Consider the following 22,195-nt stretch of genomic DNA (forward strand, 5'->3'; position numbering starts at 1 on the left):
CAGGTGAGGGCTGAGTGTGGGGCCTAAGGCTTCTTTCCCAATCACCATGGTGACAGCCACCGGAAGGCTGGGCGGAACTTCTGACGGGGACGAGTCACAAACACTCAGCCAATAGGAGAGGTCCAGCCTAACCGGCCAGTTCCGCAGAGCCCTCCATTTTACCCATGGACAGACAACGGCCCCTTGCGTCTTTGGCCACAAAATCGAGGGCACCCAGGGAATAACTTCACAGTAGGCAACCCCGGATGTGAACACGTTCGACACACTGGGACAGCAGGCAGGTACCTCTTTTCCACTTATGCTGGGATATCACTAGGCAAGGCGCCCTTCCTCAGCATCTGTGGCCTCTCTGTATGTGTTCACTCAGAGGAAACTCTTCATTCTACCCCTGAGACACATCACAAGTATGAGGGGCCTGAGAGAGAGCCTAGAGATGGAACGGGGGAGGCTTCTGGCTGTACTGCTTCCCCGTGGGGACAGAATAGCAGGTAGTCTCTCTGGAAGGTCTTAGCTTCTGTTGACTGACACGCGCAATACAGTAGGGGCGGACCCTGGCCAGGTGGAGCTTGTGGGCAGATGCAACCTCTCCGGCGACGAATAATTGCGCTGCTGCTTTGTATGGTGAAAACCTCCCCCCGCCAAGGGGGATGGGTAGAGAACATTGACCCACACCCGCCAGGGGCCTTTCCTGGGACTAAAGATCCCAAAGTGGTCTCAACGTCGTCACCCTCTCAACACACACCTTTCCTGCACACGTAATCCTGCCTTTCTCCGTCAGGGCCCTATCCTACCAGGAAAAAAAGCAAGCCGCTCAAAAAGGCCGATGCCAGGGAAATCGAGGAAACACTGCCAGTTTCCAAATTTTTGCTGTCTACACGTCCCCGCCTCCGGTGCAAGGCTGCCTATGTGGCCGGGCTCCGAAGGCAAGGCCGAAATCCTGGCAGCCTGGGCCCCAGCAGTGCAATGGTTGATGGACGTGGGGACACGGATGACCCGTTCGCCACATACACGAGGGATCCTTGGGCCCTTCACTGGCTCGCCATTCAGCTCCACGACGTCCACTACTGGCCCTGGCCTTTGCTTTGGCTGGTGCCCCATTAAACGTGTGCTCCGGAGCGATGTTTCTCCACCCATCACTAGCATTCTGCCACCAGGGGATATGTCAGTGTGGGAATCACCATTTGTCGCTGGCAGCAGTGTCACAAGTCACTAGACTTCCAGCTACCCGCTGACCTAGGCTGCCTTCTGCCCCAGGCAAGGTCCCGAATCCTTTATCCCAGATGCTGACACCTGGGCACTGGCGGACATTGATTTTTATCAACACAGAGGTCTGAGTGAGGGTCAGAGGGCCAGGTAGGTGAAGTGAAGGCCAGGTGGGCGGGGCTAAGGCTTCTTTGCCATCACCATAGAGAAAGTCCCCCCACCGCAAGAGTGGGCGGAGCTTGGGATGGGCCTGGTGACAAGACTGAGCCAATGGCAGAGATCCGGCCCGCCAGGCAGATGACACAGGGCCCTCCATTGTGACCTATGACCCCTAGCGGCCACAGGATTTGAGCACACCCCGGGAAAGGCTACGCAGGCACAAGGGAGCCCCTGGTGCGGACTGCTTCAGGGCATTGGCAGAGCACGCCAGGTACCTCTTTCCCACTTTCCTCAGGATATCAGTAGGCAAGGCATCCCCACTCAGCATCTCTTGCCTCTCTCTGTCTCTCTCTGCTTGTGTTCCTTCTCTGAAATCTCTTCCTTCTCCCCCTTGTCACTTCACACCTTGGAGTGCCTGACAGAGGGCCTTCAGACGAAAGAACAAAGGGGGAAGGCCTCTGGCTCTAGTGCTTGCCCATGGGGAGAGAAGTTCTGGTAGTCTATCAGGAAGGTCTAGAGAGCAGTGATTGATTGGGGAGCTACATCACGGGCGGACCTGACCAGGTGAAGCTCGCTGACAAGTGGCAGCCTCTCCGGAGACTACTAATTCCGCTGATAACATTCTATGCAAATAACCGGCTGAGTGCCATGGGCAGAAAACATTGACACATACCTGCCAGAGGCCTATTCTGGGTCTGAAGAGTCCACCCTGGTCTCCAGCAACTCATCATCTCAGCACACACTTTGCCTGCACGCGTGGAAACCGCCTCTCTCCACGAATGTCTTCACCTGCTAGGAAGCACACGATGTCACTCAGCCAAAGGAGAGCACAGGCAAAGTCAACTGAAGCCCCCATTTTCAAGATTTTGCCCTCTGCTGCTCCACAGCCTCCGGTGGCACACTGCATGTGCGTCACTTCTCGGTAGACAAGGACGAAATCCGGGCATCCAGGGCCCCAGCCGTCCACAGTCTACGGATGGCGGCATATGGATCACCTCTTTGCCTCGTACAGCAGGGAGGCCTGGGCCCTAGACTGGCTCCGCTAGAGCTCCACGACCTCAGCTATTTTCCCTGACCTTTGGCCCGTGCCCTCGTGAGTGTGTCATCTCTACTTCCACTTCTCTTCCCACCACACTGAATCCGCCACCTGCGGATACCTCAGCGTGGACATCAACATCTATCACTGGCTGCAGTGTCACAGGTCACTAGGTGTCTAGGCTCAGGCTGACCTTGGCTGTCTTCTGCCCAGGCAAGGAGCCTAATCCTTCCAAGGAAATGAGGACACGTGCTCACTGGCCGACATCCTTTCTTTCATCCACACAGCGGTCTTTTTTTTTTTTTTTTCAGCGGTCTAGATGAGGGTAAAGAGGCCAGGGAGGCCAGGTGAGGGCTGAGTGTGGGGCCTAAGGCTTCTTTCCCAATCACCATGGTGACAGCCACCGGAAGGCTGGGCGGAACTTCTGACGGCGACGAGTCACAAACACTCAGCCAATAGGAGAGGTCCAGCCTAACCGGCCAGTTCCGCAGAGCCCTCCATTTTACCCATGGACAGACAACGGCCCCTTGCGTCTTTGGCCACAAAATCGAGGGCACCCAGGGAATAACTTCACAGTAGGCAACCCCGGATGTGAACACGTTCGACACACTGGGACAGCAGGCAGGTACCTCTTTTCCACTTATGCTGGGATATCACTAGGCAAGGCGCCCTTCCTCAGCATCTGTGGCCTCTCTGTATGTGTTCACTCAGAGGAAACTCTTCATTCTACCCCTGAGACACATCACAAGTATGAGGGGCCTGAGAGAGAGCCTAGAGATGGAACGGGGGAGGCTTCTGGCTGTACTGCTTCCCCGTGGGGACAGAATAGCAGGCAGTCTCTCTGGAAGGTCTTAGCTTCTGTTGACTGACACGCGCAATACAGTAGGGGCGGACCCTGGCCAGGTGGAGCTTGTGGGCAGATGCAACCTCTCCGGCGACGAATAATTGCGCTGCTGCTTTGTATGGTGAAAACCTCCCCCCGCCAAGGGGGATGGGTAGAGAACATTGACCCACACCCGCCAGGGGCCTTTCCTGGGACTAAAGATCCCAACGTGGTCTCAACGTCGTCACCCTCTCAACACACACCTTTCCTGCACACGTAATCCTGCCTTTCTCCGTCAGGGCCCTATCCTACCAGGAAAAAAAGCAAGCCGCTCAAAAAGGCCGATGCCAGGGAAATCGAGGAAACACTGCCAGTTTCCAAATTTTTGCTGTCTACACGTCCCCGCCTCCGGTGCAAGGCTGCCTATGTGGCCGGGCTCCGAAGGCAAGGCCGAAATCCTGGCAGCCTGGGCCCCAGCAGTGCAATGGTTGATGGACGTGGGGACACGGATGACCCGTTCGCCACATACACGAGGGATCCTTGGGCCCTTCACTGGCTCGCCATTCAGCTCCACGACGTCCACTACTGGCCCTGGCCTTTGCTTTGGCTGGTGCCCCATTAAACGTGTGCTCCGGAGCGATGTTTCTCCACCCATCACTAGCATTCTGCCACCAGGGGATATGTCAGTGTGCGAGTCACCATTTGTCACTGGCAGCAGTGTCACAAGTCACTAGACTTCCAGCTACCCGCTGACCTAGGCTGCCTTCTGCCCCAGGCAAGGTCCCGAATCCTTTATCCCAGATGCTGACACCTGGGCACTGGCGGACATTGATTTTTATCAACACAGAGGTCTGAGTGAGGGTCAGAGGGCCAGGTAGGTGAAGTGAAGGCCAGGTGGGCGGGGCTAAGGCTTCTTTGCCATCACCATAGAGACAGTCCCCCCACCGCAAGAGTGGGCGGAGCTTGGGATGGGCCTGGTGACAAGACTGAGCCAATGGCAGAGATCCGGCCCGCCAGGCAGATGACACAGGGCCCTCCATTGTGACCTATGACCCCTAGCGGCCACAGGATTTGAGCACACCCCGGGAAAGGCTACGCAGGCACAAGGGAGCCCCTGGTGCGGACTGCTTCAGGGCATTGGCAGAGCACGCCAGGTACCTCTTTCCCACTTTCCTCAGGATATCAGTAGGCAAGGCATCCCCACTCAGCATCTCTTGCCTCTCTCTGTCTCTCTCTGCTTGTGTTCCTTCTCTGAAATCTCTTCCTTCTCCCCCTTGTCACTTCACACCTTGGAGTGCCTGACAGAGGGCCTTCAGACGAAAGAACAAAGGGGGAAGGCCTCTGGCTCTACTGCTTGCCCATGGGGAGAGAAGTTCTGGTAGTCTATCTGGAAGGTCTAGAGAGCAGTGATTGATTGGGGAGCTACATCACGGGCGGACCTGGCCAGGTGAAGCTCGCTGACAAGTGGCAGCCTCTCCGGAGACTACTAATTCCGCTGATAACATTCTATGCAAATAACCGGCTGAGTGCCATGGGCAGAAAACATTGACACATACCTGCCAGAGGCCTATTCTGGGTCTGAAGAGTCCACCCTGGTCTCCAGCAACTCATCATCTCAGCACACACTTTGCCTGCACGCGTGGAAACCGCCTCTCTCCACGAATGTCTTCACCTGCTAGGAAGCACACGATGTCACTCAGCCAAAGGAGAACACAGGCAAAGTCAACTGAAGCCCCCATTTTCAAGACTTTGCCCTCTGCTGCTCCACAGCCTCCGGTGGCACACTGCATGTGCGTCACTTCTCGGTAGACAAGGACGAAATCCGGGCATCCAGGGCCCCAGCCGTCCACAGTCTACGGATGGCGGCATATGGATCACCTCTTTGCCTCGTACAGCAGGGAGGCCTGGGCCCTAGACTGGCTCCGCTAGAGCTCCACGACCTCAGCTATTTTCCCTGACCTTTGGCCCGTGCCCTCGTGAGTGTGTCATCTCTACTTCCACTTCTCTTCCCACCACACTGAATCCGCCACCTGCGGATACCTGAGCGTGGACATCAACATCTATCACTGGCTGCAGTGTCACAGGTCACTAGGTGTCTAGGCTCAGGCTGACCTTGGCTGTCTTCTGCCCAGGCAAGGAGCCTAATCCTTCCAAGGAAATGAGGACACGTGCTCACTGGCCGACATCCTTTCTTTCATCCACACAGCGGTCTAGATGAGGGTAAAGAGGCCAGGGAGGCCAGGTGAGGGCTGAGTGTGGGGCCTAAGGCTTCTTTCCCAATCACCATGGTGACAGCCACCGGAAGGCTGGGCGGAACTTCTGACGGGGACGAGTCACAAACACTCAGCCAATAGGAGAGGTCCAGCCTAACCGGCCAGTTCCGCAGAGCCCTCCATTTTACCCATGGACAGACAACGGCCCCTTGCGTCTTTGGCCACAAAATCGAGGGCACCCAGGGAATAACTTCACAGTAGGCAACCCCGGATGTGAACACGTTCGACACACTGGGACAGCAGGCAGGTACCTCTTTTCCACTTATGCTGGGATATCACTAGGCAAGGCGCCCTTCCTCAGCATCTGTGGCCTCTCTGTATGTGTTCACTCAGAGGAAACTCTTCATTCTACCCCTGAGACACATCACAAGTATGAGGGGCCTGAGAGAGAGCCTAGAGATGGAACGGGGGAGGCTTCTGGCTGTACTGCTTCCCTGTGGGGACAGAATAGCAGGTAGTCTCTCTGGAAGGTCTTAGCTTCTGTTGACTGACACGCGCAATACAGTAGGGGCGGACCCTGGCCAGGTGGAGCTTGTGGGCAGATGCAACCTCTCCGGCGACGAATAATTGCGCTGCTGCTTTGTATGGTGAAAACCTCCCCCCGCCAAGGGGGATGGGTAGAGAACATTGACCCACACCCGCCAGGGGCCTTTCCTGGGACTAAAGATCCCAACGTGGTCTCAACGTCGTCACCCTCTCAACACACACCTTTCCTGCACACGTAATCCTGCCTTTCTCCGTCAGGGCCCTATCCTACCAGGAAAAAAAGCAAGCCGCTCAAAAAGGCCGATGCCAGGGAAATCGAGGAAACACTGCCAGTTTCCAAATTTTTGCTGTCTACACGTCCCCGCCTCCGGTGCAAGGCTGCCTATGTGGCCGGGCTCCGAAGGCAAGGCCGAAATCCTGGCAGCCTGGGCCCCAGCAGTGCAATGGTTGATGGACGTGGGGACACGGATGACCCGTTCGCCACATACACGAGGGATCCTTGGGCCCTTCACTGGCTCGCCATTCAGCTCCACGACGTCCACTACTGGCCCTGGCCTTTGCTGTGGCTGGTGCCCCATTAAACGTGTGCTCCGGAGCGATGTTTCTCCACCCATCACTAGCATTCTGCCACCAGGGGATATGTCAGTGTGCGAGTCACCATTTGTCACTGGCAGCAGTGTCACAAGTCACTAGACTTCCAGCTACCCGCTGACCTAGGCTGCCTTCTGCCCCAGGCAAGGTCCCGAATCCTTTATCCCAGATGCTGACACCTGGGCACTGGCGGACATTGATTTTTATCAACACAGAGGTCTGAGTGAGGGTCAGAGGGCCAGGTAGGTGAAGTGAAGGCCAGGTGGGCGGGGCTAAGGCTTCTTTGCCATCACCATAGAGACAGTCCCCCCACCGCAAGAGTGGGCGGAGCTTGGGATGGGCCTGGTGACAAGACTGAGCCAATGGCAGAGATCCGGCCCGCCAGGCAGATGACACAGGGCCCTCCATTGTGACCTATGACCCCTAGTGGCCACAGGATTTGAGCACACCCCGGGAAAGGCTACGCAGGCACAAGGGAGCCCCTGGTGCGGACTGCTTCAGGGCATTGGCAGAGCACGCCAGGTACCTCTTTCCCACTTTCCTCAGGATATCAGTAGGCAAGGCATCCCCACTCAGCATCTCTTGCCTCTCTCTGTCTCTCTCTGCTTGTGTTCCTTCTCTGAAATCTCTTCCTTCTCCCCCTTGTCACTTCACACCTTGGAGTGCCTGACAGAGGGCCTTCAGACGAAAGAACAAAGGGGGAAGGCCTCTGGCTCTACTGCTTGCCCATGGGGAGAGAAGTTCTGGTAGTCTATCTGGAAGGTCTAGAGAGCAGTGATTGATTGGGGAGCTACATCACGGGCGGACCTGGCCAGGTGAAGCTCGCTGACAAGTGGCAGCCTCTCCGGAGACTACTAATTCCGCTGATAACATTCTATGCAAATAACCGGCTGAGTGCCATGGGCAGAAAACATTGACACATACCTGCCAGAGGCCTATTCTGGGTCTGAAGAGTCCACCCTGGTCTCCAGCAACTCATCATCTCAGCACACACTTTGCCTGCACGCGTGGAAACCGCCTCTCTCCATGAATGTCTTCACCTGCTAGGAAGCACACGATGTCACTCAGCCAAAGGAGAGCACAGGCAAAGTCAACTGAAGCCCCCATTTTCAAGATTTTGCCCTCTGCTGCTCCACAGCCTCCGGTGGCACACTGCATGTGCGTCACTTCTCGGTAGACAAGGACGAAATCCGGGCATCCAGGGCCCCAGCCGTCCACAGTCTACGGATGGCGGCATATGGATCACCTCTTTGCCTCGTACAGCAGGGAGGCCTGGGCCCTAGACTGGCTCCGCTAGAGCTCCACGACCTCAGCTATTTTCCCTGACCTTTGGCCCGTGCCCTCGTGAGTGTGTCATCTCTACTTCCACTTCTCTTCCCACCACACTGAATCCGCCACCTGCGGATACCTGAGCGTGGACATCAACATCTATCACTGGCTGCAGTGTCACAGGTCACTAGGTGTCTAGGCTCAGGCTGACCTTGGCTGTCTTCTGCCCAGGCAAGGAGCCTAATCCTTCCAAGGAAATGAGGACACGTGCTCACTGGCCGACATCCTTTCTTTCATCCACACAGCGGTCTAGATGAGGGTAAAGAGGCCAGGGAGGCCAGGTGAGGGCTGAGTGTGGGGCCTAAGGCTTCTTTCCCAATCACCATGGTGACAGCCACCGGAAGGCTGGGCGGAACTTCTGACGGGGACGAGTCACAAACACTCAGCCAATAGGAGAGGTCCAGCCTAACCGGCCAGTTCCGCAGAGCCCTCCATTTTACCCATGGACAGACAACGGCCCCTTGCGTCTTTGGCCACAAAATCGAGGGCACCCAGGGAATAACTTCACAGTAGGCAACCCCGGATGTGAACACGTTCGACACACTGGGACAGCAGGCAGGTACCTCTTTTCCACTTATGCTGGGATATCACTAGGCAAGGCGCCCTTCCTCAGCATCTGTGGCCTCTCTGTATGTGTTCACTCAGAGGAAACTCTTCATTCTACCCCTGAGACACATCACAAGTATGAGGGGCCTGAGAGAGAGCCTAGAGATGGAACGGGGGAGGCTTCTGGCTGTACTGCTTCCCTGTGGGGACAGAATAGCAGGTAGTCTCTCTGGAAGGTCTTAGCTTCTGTTGACTGACACGCGCAATACAGTAGGGGCGGACCCTGGCCAGGTGGAGCTTGTGGGCAGATGCAACCTCTCCGGCGACGAATAATTGCGCTGCTGCTTTGTATGGTGAAAACCTCCCCCCGCCAAGGGGGATGGGTAGAGAACATTGACCCACACCCGCCAGGGGCCTTTCCTGGGACTAAAGATCCCAACGTGGTCTCAACGTCGTCACCCTCTCAACACACACCTTTCCTGCACACGTAATCCTGCCTTTCTCCGTCAGGGCCCTATCCTACCAGGAAAAAAAGCAAGCCGCTCAAAAAGGCCGATGCCAGGGAAATCGAGGAAACACTGCCAGTTTCCAAATTTTTGCTGTCTACACGTCCCCGCCTCCGGTGCAAGGCTGCCTATGTGGCCGGGCTCCGAAGGCAAGGCCGAAATCCTGGCAGCCTGGGCCCCAGCAGTGCAATGGTTGATGGACGTGGGGACACGGATGACCCGTTCGCCACATACACGAGGGATCCTTGGGCCCTTCACTGGCTCGCCATTCAGCTCCACGACGTCCACTACTGGCCCTGGCCTTTGCTGTGGCTGGTGCCCCATTAAACGTGTGCTCCGGAGCGATGTTTCTCCACCCATCACTAGCATTCTGCCACCAGGGGATATGTCAGTGTGCGAGTCACCATTTGTCACTGGCAGCAGTGTCACAAGTCACTAGACTTCCAGCTACCCGCTGACCTAGGCTGCCTTCTGCCCCAGGCAAGGTCCCGAATCCTTTATCCCAGATGCTGACACCTGGGCACTGGCGGACATTGATTTTTATCAACACAGAGGTCTGAGTGAGGGTCAGAGGGCCAGGTAGGTGAAGTGAAGGCCAGGTGGGCGGGGCTAAGGCTTCTTTGCCATCACCATAGAGACAGTCCCCCCACCGCAAGAGTGGGCGGAGCTTGGGATGGGCCTGGTGACAAGACTGAGCCAATGGCAGAGATCCGGCCCGCCAGGCAGATGACACAGGGCCCTCCATTGTGACCTATGACCCCTAGCGGCCACAGGATTTGAGCACACCCCGGGAAAGGCTACGCAGGCACAAGGGAGCCCCTGGTGCGGACTGCTTCAGGGCATTGGCAGAGCACGCCAGGTACCTCTTTCCCACTTTCCTCAGGATATCAGTAGGCAAGGCATCCCCACTCAGCATCTCTTGCCTCTCTCTGTCTCTCTCTGCTTGTGTTCCTTCTCTGAAATCTCTTCCTTCTCCCCCTTGTCACTTCACACCTTGGAGTGCCTGACAGAGGGCCTTCAGACGAAAGAACAAAGGGGGAAGGCCTCTGGCTCTACTGCTTGCCCATGGGGAGAGAAGTTCTGGTAGTCTATCTGGAAGGTCTAGAGAGCAGTGATTGATTGGGGAGCTACATCACGGGCGGACCTGGCCAGGTGAAGCTCGCTGACAAGTGGCAGCCTCTCCGGAGACTACTAATTCCGCTGATAACATTCTATGCAAATAACCGGCTGAGTGCCATGGGCAGAAAACATTGACACATACCTGCCAGAGGCCTATTCTGGGTCTGAAGAGTCCACCCTGGTCTCCAGCAACTCATCATCTCAGCACACACTTTGCCTGCACGCGTGGAAACCGCCTCTCTCCACGAATGTCTTCACCTGCTAGGAAGCACACGATGTCACTCAGCCAAAGGAGAACACAGGCAAAGTCAACTGAAGCCCCCATTTTCAAGACTTTGCCCTCTGCTGCTCCACAGCCTCCGGTGGCACACTGCATGTGCGTCACTTCTCGGTAGACAAGGACGAAATCCGGGCATCCAGGGCCCCAGCCGTCCACAGTCTACGGATGGCGGCATATGGATCACCTCTTTGCCTCGTACAGCAGGGAGGCCTGGGCCCTAGACTGGCTCCGCTAGAGCTCCACGACCTCAGCTATTTTCCCTGACCTTTGGCCCGTGCCCTCGTGAGTGTGTCATCTCTACTTCCACTTCTCTTCCCACCACACTGAATCCGCCACCTGCGGATACCTGAGCGTGGACATCAACATCTATCACTGGCTGCAGTGTCACAGGTCACTAGGTGTCTAGGCTCAGGCTGACCTTGGCTGTCTTCTGCCCAGGCAAGGAGCCTAATCCTTCCAAGGAAATGAGGACACGTGCTCACTGGCCGACATCCTTTCTTTCATCCACACAGCGGTCTAGATGAGGGTAAAGAGGCCAGGGAGGCCAGGTGAGGGCTGAGTGTGGGGCCTAAGGCTTCTTTCCCAATCACCATGGTGACAGCCACCGGAAGGCTGGGCGGAACTTCTGACGGGGACGAGTCACAAACACTCAGCCAATAGGAGAGGTCCAGCCTAACCGGCCAGTTCCGCAGAGCCCTCCATTTTACCCATGGACAGACAACGGCCCCTTGCGTCTTTGGCCACAAAATCGAGGGCACCCAGGGAATAACTTCACAGTAGGCAACCCCGGATGTGAACACGTTCGACACACTGGGACAGCAGGCAGGTACCTCTTTTCCACTTATGCTGGGATATCACTAGGCAAGGCGCCCTTCCTCAGCATCTGTGGCCTCTCTGTATGTGTTCACTCAGAGGAAACTCTTCATTCTACCCCTGAGACACATCACAAGTATGAGGGGCCTGAGAGAGAGCCTAGAGATGGAACGGGGGAGGCTTCTGGCTGTACTGCTTCCCTGTGGGGACAGAATAGCAGGTAGTCTCTCTGGAAGGTCTTAGCTTCTGTTGACTGACACGCGCAATACAGTAGGGGCGGACCCTGGCCAGGTGGAGCTTGTGGGCAGATGCAACCTCTCCGGCGACGAATAATTGCGCTGCTGCTTTGTATGGTGAAAACCTCCCCCCGCCAAGGGGGATGGGTAGAGAACATTGACCCACACCCGCCAGGGGCCTTTCCTGGGACTAAAGATCCCAACGTGGTCTCAACGTCGTCACCCTCTCAACACACACCTTTCCTGCACACGTAATCCTGCCTTTCTCCGTCAGGGCCCTATCCTACCAGGAAAAAAAGCAAGCCGCTCAAAAAGGCCGATGCCAGGGAAATCGAGGAAACACTGCCAGTTTCCAAATTTTTGCTGTCTACACGTCCCCGCCTCCGGTGCAAGGCTGCCTATGTGGCCGGGCTCCGAAGGCAAGGCCGAAATCCTGGCAGCCTGGGCCCCAGCAGTGCAATGGTTGATGGACGTGGGGACACGGATGACCCGTTCGCCACATACACGAGGGATCCTTGGGCCCTTCACTGGCTCGCCATTCAGCTCCACGACGTCCACTACTGGCCCTGGCCTTTGCTGTGGCTGGTGCCCCATTAAACGTGTGCTCCGGAGCGATGTTTCTCCACCCATCACTAGCATTCTGCCACCAGGGGATATGTCAGTGTGCGAGTCACCATTTGTCACTGGCAGCAGTGTCACAAGTCACTAGACTTCCAGCTACCCGCTGACCTAGGCTGCCTTCTGCCCCAGGCAAGGTCCCGAATCCTTTATCCCAGATGCTGACACCTGGGCACTGGCGGACATTGATTTTTATCAACACAGAGGTCTGAGTGAGGGTCAGAGGGCCAGGTAGGTGAAGTGAAGGCCAGGTGGGCGGGGCTAAGGCTTCTTTGCCATCACCATAGAGACAGTCCCCCCACCGCAAGAGTGGGCGGAGCTTGGGATGGGCCTGGTGACAAGACTGAGCCAATGGCAGAGATCCGGCCCGCCAGGCAGATGACACAGGGCCCTCCATTGTGACCTATGACCCCTAGTGGCCACAGGATTTGAGCACACCCCGGGAAAGGCTACGCAGGCACAAGGGAGCCCCTGGTGCGGACTGCTTCAGGGCATTGGCAGAGCACGCCAGGTACCTCTTTCCCACTTTCCTCAGGATATCAGTAGGCAAGGCATCCCCACTCAGCATCTCTTGCCTCTCTCTGTCTCTCTCTGCTTGTGTTCCTTCTCTGAAATCTCTTCCTTCTCCCCCTTGTCACTTCACACCTTGGAGTGCCTGACAGAGGGCCTTCAGACGAAAGAACAAAGGGGGAAGGCCTCTGGCTCTACTGCTTGCCCATGGGGAGAGAAGTTCTGGTAGTCTATCTGGAAGGTCTAGAGAGCAGTGATTGATTGGGGAGCTACATCACGGGCGGACCTGGCCAGGTGAAGCTCGCTGACAAGTGGCAGCCTCTCCGGAGACTACTAATTCCGCTGATAACATTCTATGCAAATAACCGGCTGAGTGCCATGGGCAGAAAACATTGACACATACCTGCCAGAGGCCTATTCTGGGTCTGAAGAGTCCACCCTGGTCTCCAGCAACTCATCATCTCAGCACACACTTTGCCTGCACGCGTGGAAACCGCCTCTCTCCATGAATGTCTTCACCTGCTAGGAAGCACACGATGTCACTCAGCCAAAGGAGAGCACAGGCAAAGTCAACTGAAGCCCCCATTTTCAAGATTTTGCCCTCTGCTGCTCCACAGCCTCCGGTGGCACACTGCATGTGCGTCACTTCTCGGTAGACAAGGACGAAATCCGGGCATCCAGGGCCCCAGCCGTCCACAGTCTACGGATGGCGGCATATGGATCACCTCTTTGCCTCGTACAGCAGGGAGGCCTGGGCCCTAGACTGGCTCCGCTAGAGCTCCACGACCTCAGCTATTTTCCCTGACCTTTGGCCCGTGCCCTCGTGAGTGTGTCATCTCTACTTCCACTTCTCTTCCCACCACACTGAATCCGCCACCTGCGGATACCTGAGCGTGGACATCAACATCTATCACTGGCTGCAGTGTCACAGGTCACTAGGTGTCTAGGCTCAGGCTGACCTTGGCTGTCTTCTGCCCAGGCAAGGAGCCTAATCCTTCCAAGGAAATGAGGACACGTGCTCACTGGCCGACATCCTTTCTTTCATCCACACAGCGGTCTAGATGAGGGTAAAGAGGCCAGGGAGGCCAGGTGAGGGCTGAGTGTGGGGCCTAAGGCTTCTTTCCCAATCACCATGGTGACAGCCACCGGAAGGCTGGGCGGAACTTCTGACGGGGACGAGTCACAAACACTCAGCCAATAGGAGAGGTCCAGCCTAACCGGCCAGTTCCGCAGAGCCCTCCATTTTACCCATGGACAGACAACGGCCCCTTGCGTCTTTGGCCACAAAATCGAGGGCACCCAGGGAATAACTTCACAGTAGGCAACCCCGGATGTGAACACGTTCGACACACTGGGACAGCAGGCAGGTACCTCTTTTCCACTTATGCTGGGATATCACTAGGCAAGGCGCCCTTCCTCAGCATCTGTGGCCTCTCTGTATGTGTTCACTCAGAGGAAACTCTTCATTCTACCCCTGAGACACATCACAAGTATGAGGGGCCTGAGAGAGAGCCTAGAGATGGAACGGGGGAGGCTTCTGGCTGTACTGCTTCCCTGTGGGGACAGAATAGCAGGTAGTCTCTCTGGAAGGTCTTAGCTTCTGTTGACTGACACGCGCAATACAGTAGGGGCGGACCCTGGCCAGGTGGAGCTTGTGGGCAGATGCAACCTCTCCGGCGACGAATAATTGCGCTGCTGCTTTGTATGGTGAAAACCTCCCCCCGCCAAGGGGGATGGGTAGAGAACATTGACCCACACCCGCCAGGGGCCTTTCCTGGGACTAAAGATCCCAACGTGGTCTCAACGTCGTCACCCTCTCAACACACACCTTTCCTGCACACGTAATCCTGCCTTTCTCCGTCAGGGCCCTATCCTACCAGGAAAAAAAGCAAGCCGCTCAAAAAGGCCGATGCCAGGGAAATCGAGGAAACACTGCCAGTTTCCAAATTTTTGCTGTCTACACGTCCCCGCCTCCGGTGCAAGGCTGCCTATGTGGCCGGGCTCCGAAGGCAAGGCCGAAATCCTGGCAGCCTGGGCCCCAGCAGTGCAATGGTTGATGGACGTGGGGACACGGATGACCCGTTCGCCACATACACGAGGGATCCTTGGGCCCTTCACTGGCTCGCCATTCAGCTCCACGACGTCCACTACTGGCCCTGGCCTTTGCTGTGGCTGGTGCCCCATTAAACGTGTGCTCCGGAGCGATGTTTCTCCACCCATCACTAGCATTCTGCCACCAGGGGATATGTCAGTGTGCGAGTCACCATTTGTCACTGGCAGCAGTGTCACAAGTCACTAGACTTCCAGCTACCCGCTGACCTAGGCTGCCTTCTGCCCCAGGCAAGGTCCCGAATCCTTTATCCCAGATGCTGACACCTGGGCACTGGCGGACATTGATTTTTATCAACACAGAGGTCTGAGTGAGGGTCAGAGGGCCAGGTAGGTGAAGTGAAGGCCAGGTGGGCGGGGCTAAGGCTTCTTTGCCATCACCATAGAGACAGTCCCCCCACCGCAAGAGTGGGCGGAGCTTGGGATGGGCCTGGTGACAAGACTGAGCCAATGGCAGAGATCCGGCCCGCCAGGCAGATGACACAGGGCCCTCCATTGTGACCTATGACCCCTAGTGGCCACAGGATTTGAGCACACCCCGGGAAAGGCTACGCAGGCACAAGGGAGCCCCTGGTGCGGACTGCTTCAGGGCATTGGCAGAGCACGCCAGGTACCTCTTTCCCACTTTCCTCAGGATATCAGTAGGCAAGGCATCCCCACTCAGCATCTCTTGCCTCTCTCTGTCTCTCTCTGCTTGTGTTCCTTCTCTGAAATCTCTTCCTTCTCCCCCTTGTCACTTCACACCTTGGAGTGCCTGACAGAGGGCCTTCAGACGAAAGAACAAAGGGGGAAGGCCTCTGGCTCTACTGCTTGCCCATGGGGAGAGAAGTTCTGGTAGTCTATCTGGAAGGTCTAGAGAGCAGTGATTGATTGGGGAGCTACATCACGGGCGGACCTGGCCAGGTGAAGCTCGCTGACAAGTGGCAGCCTCTCCGGAGACTACTAATTCCGCTGATAACATTCTATGCAAATAACCGGCTGAGTGCCATGGGCAGAAAACATTGACACATACCTGCCAGAGGCCTATTCTGGGTCTGAAGAGTCCACCCTGGTCTCCAGCAACTCATCATCTCAGCACACACTTTGCCTGCACGCGTGGAAACCGCCTCTCTCCACGAATGTCTTCACCTGCTAGGAAGCACACGATGTCACTCAGCCAAAGGAGAGCACAGGCAAAGTCAACTGAAGCCCCCATTTTCAAGATTTTGCCCTCTGCTGCTCCACAGCCTCCGGTGGCACACTGCATGTGCGTCACTTCTCGGTAGACAAGGACGAAATCCGGGCATCCAGGGCCCCAGCCGTCCACAGTCTACGGATGGCGGCATACGGATCACCTCTTTGCCTCGTACAGCAGGGAGGCCTGGGCCCTAGACTGGCTCCGCTAGAGCTCCACGACCTCAGCTATTTTCCCTGACCTTTGGCCCGTGCCCTCGTGAGTGTGTCATCTCTACTTCCACTTCTCTTCCCACCACACTGAATCCGCCACCTGCGGATACCTGAGCGTGGACATCAACATCTATCACTGGCTGCAGTGTCACAGGTCACTAGGTGTCTAGGCTCAGGCTGACCTTGGCTGTCTTCTGCCCAGGCAAGGAGCCTAATCCTTCCAAGGAAATGAGGACACGTGCTCACTGGCCGACATCCTTTCTTTCATCCACACAGCAGTCTAGATGAGGGTAAAGAGGCCAGGGAGGCCAGGTGAGGGCTGAGTGTGGGGCCTAAGGCTTCTTTCCCAATCACCATGGTGACAGCCACCGGAAGGCTGGACGGAACTTCTGACGGGGACGAGTCACAAACACTCAGCCAATAGGAGAGGTCCAGCCTAACCGGCCATTTCCGCAGAGCCCTCCATTTTACCCATGGACAGACAACGGCCCCTTGCGTCTTTGGCCACAAAATCGAGGGCACCCAGGGAATAACTTCACAGTAGGCAACCCCGGATGTGAACACGTTCGACACACTGGGACAGCAGGCAGGTACCTCTTTTCCACTTATGCTGGGATATCACTAGGCAAGGCGCCCTTCCTCAGCATCTGTGGCCTCTCTGTATGTGTTCACTCAGAGGAAACTCTTCATTCTACCCCTGAGACACATCACAAGTATGAGGGGCCTGAGAGAGAGCCTAGAGATGGAACGGGGGAGGCTTCTGGCTGTACTGCTTCCCCGTGGGGACAGAATAGCAGGTAGTCTCTCTGGAAGGTCTTAGCTTCTGTTGACTGACACGCGCAATACAGTAGGGGCGGACCCTGGCCAGGTGGAGCTTGTGGGCAGATGCAACCTCTCCGGCGACGAATAATTGCGCTGCTGCTTTGTATGGTGAAAACCTCCCCCCGCCAAGGGGGATGGGTAGAGAACATTGACCCACACCCGCCAGGGGCCTTTCCTGGGACTAAAGATCCCAACGTGGTCTCAACGTCGTCACCCTCTCAACACACACCTTTCCTGCACACGTAATCCTGCCTTTCTCCGTCAGGGCCCTATCCTACCAGGAAAAAAAGCAAGCCGCTCAAAAAGGCCGATGCCAGGGAAATCGAGGAAACACTGCCAGTTTCCAAATTTTTGCTGTCTACACGTCCCCGCCTCCGGTGCAAGGCTGCCTATGTGGCCGGGCTCCGAAGGCAAGGCCGAAATCCTGGCAGCCTGGGCCCCAGCAGTGCAATGGTTGATGGACGTGGGGACACGGATGACCCGTTCGCCACATACACGAGGGATCCTTGGGCCCTTCACTGGCTCGCCATTCAGCTCCACGACGTCCACTACTGGCCCTGGCCTTTGCTTTGGCTGGTGCCCCATTAAACGTGTGCTCCGGAGCGATGTTTCTCCACCCATCACTAGCATTCTGCCACCAGGGGATATGTCAGTGTGGGAGTCACCATTTGTCACTGGCAGCAGTGTCACAAGTCACTAGACTTCCAGCTACCCGCTGACCTAGGCTGCCTTCTGCCCCAGGCAAGGTCCCGAATCCTTTATCCCAGATGCTGACACCTGGGCACTGGCGGACATTGATTTTTATCAACACAGAGGTCTGAGTGAGGGTCAGAGGGCCAGGTAGGTGAAGTGAAGGCCAGGTGGGCGGGGCTAAGGCTTCTTTGCCATCACCATAGAGACAGTCCCCCCACCGCAAGAGTGGGCGGAGCTTGGGATGGGCCTGGTGACAAGACTGAGCCAATGGCAGAGATCCGGCCCGCCAGGCAGATGACACAGGGCCCTCCATTGTGACCTATGACCCCTAGTGGCCACAGGATTTGAGCACACCCCGGGAAAGGCTACGCAGGCACAAGGGAGCCCCTGGTGCGGACTGCTTCAGGGCATTGGCAGAGCACGCCAGGTACCTCTTTCCCACTTTCCTCAGGATATCAGTAGGCAAGGCATCCCCACTCAGCATCTCTTGCCTCTCTCTGTCTCTCTCTGCTTGTGTTCCTTCTCTGAAATCTCTTCCTTCTCCCCCTTGTCACTTCACACCTTGGAGTGCCTGACAGAGGGCCTTCAGACGAAAGAACAAAGGGGGAAGGCCTCTGGCTCTACTGCTTGCCCATGGGGAGAGAAGTTCTGGTAGTCTATCTGGAAGGTCTAGAGAGCAGTGATTGATTGGGGAGCTACATCACGGGCGGACCTGGCCAGGTGAAGCTCGCTGACAAGTGGCAGCCTCTCCGGAGACTACTAATTCCGCTGATAACATTCTATGCAAATAACCGGCTGAGTGCCATGGGCAGAAAACATTGACACATACCTGCCAGAGGCCTATTCTGGGTCTGAAGAGTCCACCCTGGTCTCCAGCAACTCATCATCTCAGCACACACTTTGCCTGCACGCGTGGAAACCGCCTCTCTCCACGAATGTCTTCACCTGCTAGGAAGCACACGATGTCACTCAGCCAAAGGAGAGCACAGGCAAAGTCAACTGAAGCCCCCATTTTCAAGATTTTGCCCTCTGCTGCTCCACAGCCTCCGGTGGCACACTGCATGTGCGTCACTTCTCGGTAGACAAGGACGAAATCCGGGCATCCAGGGCCCCAGCCGTCCACAGTCTACGGATGGCGGCATATGGATCACCTCTTTGCCTCGTACAGCAGGGAGGCCTGGGCCCTAGACTGGCTCCGCTAGAGCTCCACGACCTCAGCTATTTTCCCTGACCTTTGGCCCGTGCCCTCGTGAGTGTGTCATCTCTACTTCCACTTCTCTTTCCACCACACTGAATCCGCCACCTGCGGATACCTGAGCGTGGACATCAACATCTATCACTGGCTGCAGTGTCACAGGTCACTAGGTGTCTAGGCTCAGGCTGACCTTGGCTGTCTTCTGCCCAGGCAAGGAGCCTAATCCTTCCAAGGAAATGAGGACACGTGCTCACTGGCCGACATCCTTTCTTTCATCCACACAGCGGTCTAGATGAGGGTAAAGAGGCCAGGGAGGCCAGGTGAGGGCTGAGTGTGGGGCCTAAGGCTTCTTTCCCAATCACCATGGTGACAGCCACCGGAAGGCTGGGCGGAACTTCTGACGGGGACGAGTCACAAACACTCAGCCAATAGGAGAGGTCCAGCCTAACCGGCCAGTTCCGCAGAGCCCTCCATTTTACCCATGGACAGACAACGGCCCCTTGCGTCTTTGGCCACAAAATCGAGGGCACCCAGGGAATAACTTCACAGTAGGCAACCCCGGATGTGAACACGTTCGACACACTGTTACAGCAGGCAGGTGCCTCTTTTCCACTTATGCTGGGATATCACTAGGCAAGGCACCCTTCCTCAGCATCTGTGGCCTCTCTGTATGTGTTCACTCAGAGGAAACTCTTCATTCTACCCCTGAGACACATCACAAGTATGAGGGGCCTGAGAGAGAGCCTAGAGATGGAACGGGGGAGGCTTCTGGCTGTACTGCTTCCCCGTGGGGACAGAATAGCAGGTAGTCTCTCTGGAAGGTCTTAGCTTCTGTTGACTGACACGCGCAATACAGTAGGGGCGGACCCTGGCCAGGTGGAGCTTGTGGGCAGATGCAACCTCTCCGGCGACGAATAATTGCGCTGCTGCTTTGTATGGTGAAAACCTCCCCCCGCCAAGGGGGATGGGTAGAGAACATTGACCCACACCCGCCAGGGGCCTTTCCTGGGACTAAAGATCCCAACGTGGTCTCAACGTCGTCACCCTCTCAACACACACCTTTCCTGCACACGTAATCCTGCCTTTCTCCGTCAGGGCCCTATCCTACCAGGAAAAAAAGCAAGCCGCTCAAAAAGGCCGATGCCAGGGAAATCGAGGAAACACTGCCAGTTTCCAAATTTTTGCTGTCTACACGTCCCCGCCTCCGGTGCAAGGCTGCCTATGTGGCCGGGCTCCGAAGGCAAGGCCGAAATCCTGGCAGCCTGGGCCCCAGCAGTGCAATGGTTGATGGACGTGGGGACACGGATGACCCGTTCGCCACATACACGAGGGATCCTTGGGCCCTTCACTGGCTCGCCATTCAGCTCCACGACGTCCACTACTGGCCCTGGCCTTTGCTTTGGCTGGTGCCCCATTAAACGTGTGCTCCGGAGCGATGTTTCTCCACCCATCACTAGCATTCTGCCACCAGGGGATATGTCAGTGTGGGAATCACCATTTGTCACTGGCAGCAGTGTCACAAGTCACTAGACTTCCAGCTACCCGCTGACCTAGGCTGCCTTCTGCCCCAGGCAAGGTCCCGAATCCTTTATCCCAGATGCTGACACCTGGGCACTGGCGGACATTGATTTTTATCAACACAGAGGTCTGAGTGAGGGTCAGAGGGCCAGGTAGGTGAAGTGAAGGCCAGGTGGGCGGGGCTAAGGCTTCTTTGCCATCACCATAGAGACAGTCCCCCCACCGCAAGAGTGGGCGGAGCTTGGGATGGGCCTGGTGACAAGACTGAGCCAATGGCAGAGATCCGGCCCGCCAGGCAGATGACACAGGGCCCTCCATTGTGACCTATGACCCCTAGTGGCCACAGGATTTGAGCACACCCCGGGAAAGGCTACGCAGGCACAAGGGAGCCCCTGGTGCGGACTGCTTCAGGGCATTGGCAGAGCACGCCAGGTACCTCTTTCCCACTTTCCTCAGGATATCAGTAGGCAAGGCATCCCCACTCAGCATCTCTTGCCTCTCTCTGTCTCTCTCTGCTTGTGTTCCTTCTCTGAAATCTCTTCCTTCTCCCCCTTGTCACTTCACACCTTGGAGTGCCTGACAGAGGGCCTTCAGACGAAAGAACAAAGGGGGAAGGCCTCTGGCTCTAGTGCTTGCCCATGGGGAGAGAAGTTCTGGTAGTCTATCAGGAAGGTCTAGAGAGCAGTGATTGATTGGGGAGCTACATCACGGGCGGACCTGACCAGGTGAAGCTCGCTGACAAGTGGCAGCCTCTCCGGAGACTACTAATTCCGCTGATAACATTCTATGCAAATAACCGGCTGAGTGCCATGGGCAGAAAACATTGACACATACCTGCCAGAGGCCTATTCTGGGTCTGAAGAGTCCACCCTGGTCTCCAGCAACTCATCATCTCAGCACACACTTTGCCTGCACGCGTGGAAACCGCCTCTCTCCACGAATGTCTTCACCTGCTAGGAAGCACACGATGTCACTCAGCCAAAGGAGAGCACAGGCAAAGTCAACTGAAGCCCCCATTTTCAAGATTTTGCCCTCTGCTGCTCCACAGCCTCCGGTGGCACACTGCATGTGCGTCACTTCTCGGTAGACAAGGACGAAATCCGGGCATCCAGGGCCCCAGCCGTCCACAGTCTACGGATGGCGGCATATGGATCACCTCTTTGCCTCGTACAGCAGGGAGGCCTGGGCCCTAGACTGGCTCCGCTAGAGCTCCACGACCTCAGCTATTTTCCCTGACCTTTGGCCCGTGCCCTCGTGAGTGTGTCATCTCTACTTCCACTTCTCTTCCCACCACACTGAATCCGCCACCTGCGGATACCTCAGCGTGGACATCAACATCTATCACTGGCTGCAGTGTCACAGGTCACTAGGTGTCTAGGCTCAGGCTGACCTTGGCTGTCTTCTGCCCAGGCAAGGAGCCTAATCCTTCCAAGGAAATGAGGACACGTGCTCACTGGCCGACATCCTTTCTTTCATCCACACAGCGGTCTAGATGAGGGTAAAGAGGCCAGGGAGGCCAGGTGAGGGCTGAGTGTGGGGCCTAAGGCTTCTTTCCCAATCACCATGGTGACAGCCACCGGAAGGCTGGGCGGAACTTCTGACGGGGACGAGTCACAAACACTCAGCCAATAGGAGAGGTCCAGCCTAACCGGCCAGTTCCGCAGAGCCCTCCATTTTACCCATGGACAGACAACGGCCCCTTGCGTCTTTGGCCACAAAATCGAGGGCACCCAGGGAATAACTTCACAGTAGGCAACCCCGGATGTGAACACGTTCGACACACTGGGACAGCAGGCAGGTACCTCTTTTCCACTTATGCTGGGATATCACTAGGCAAGGCGCCCTTCCTCAGCATCTGTGGCCTCTCTGTATGTGTTCACTCAGAGGAAACTCTTCATTCTACCCCTGAGACACATCACAAGTATGAGGGGCCTGAGAGAGAGC

The sequence above is a fragment of the Elephas maximus genome, chromosome 14 (assembly GCF_024166365.1).
Source record: "Elephas maximus indicus isolate mEleMax1 chromosome 14, mEleMax1 primary haplotype, whole genome shotgun sequence".
Taxonomy (NCBI): Eukaryota; Metazoa; Chordata; class Mammalia; order Proboscidea; family Elephantidae; genus Elephas; species Elephas maximus.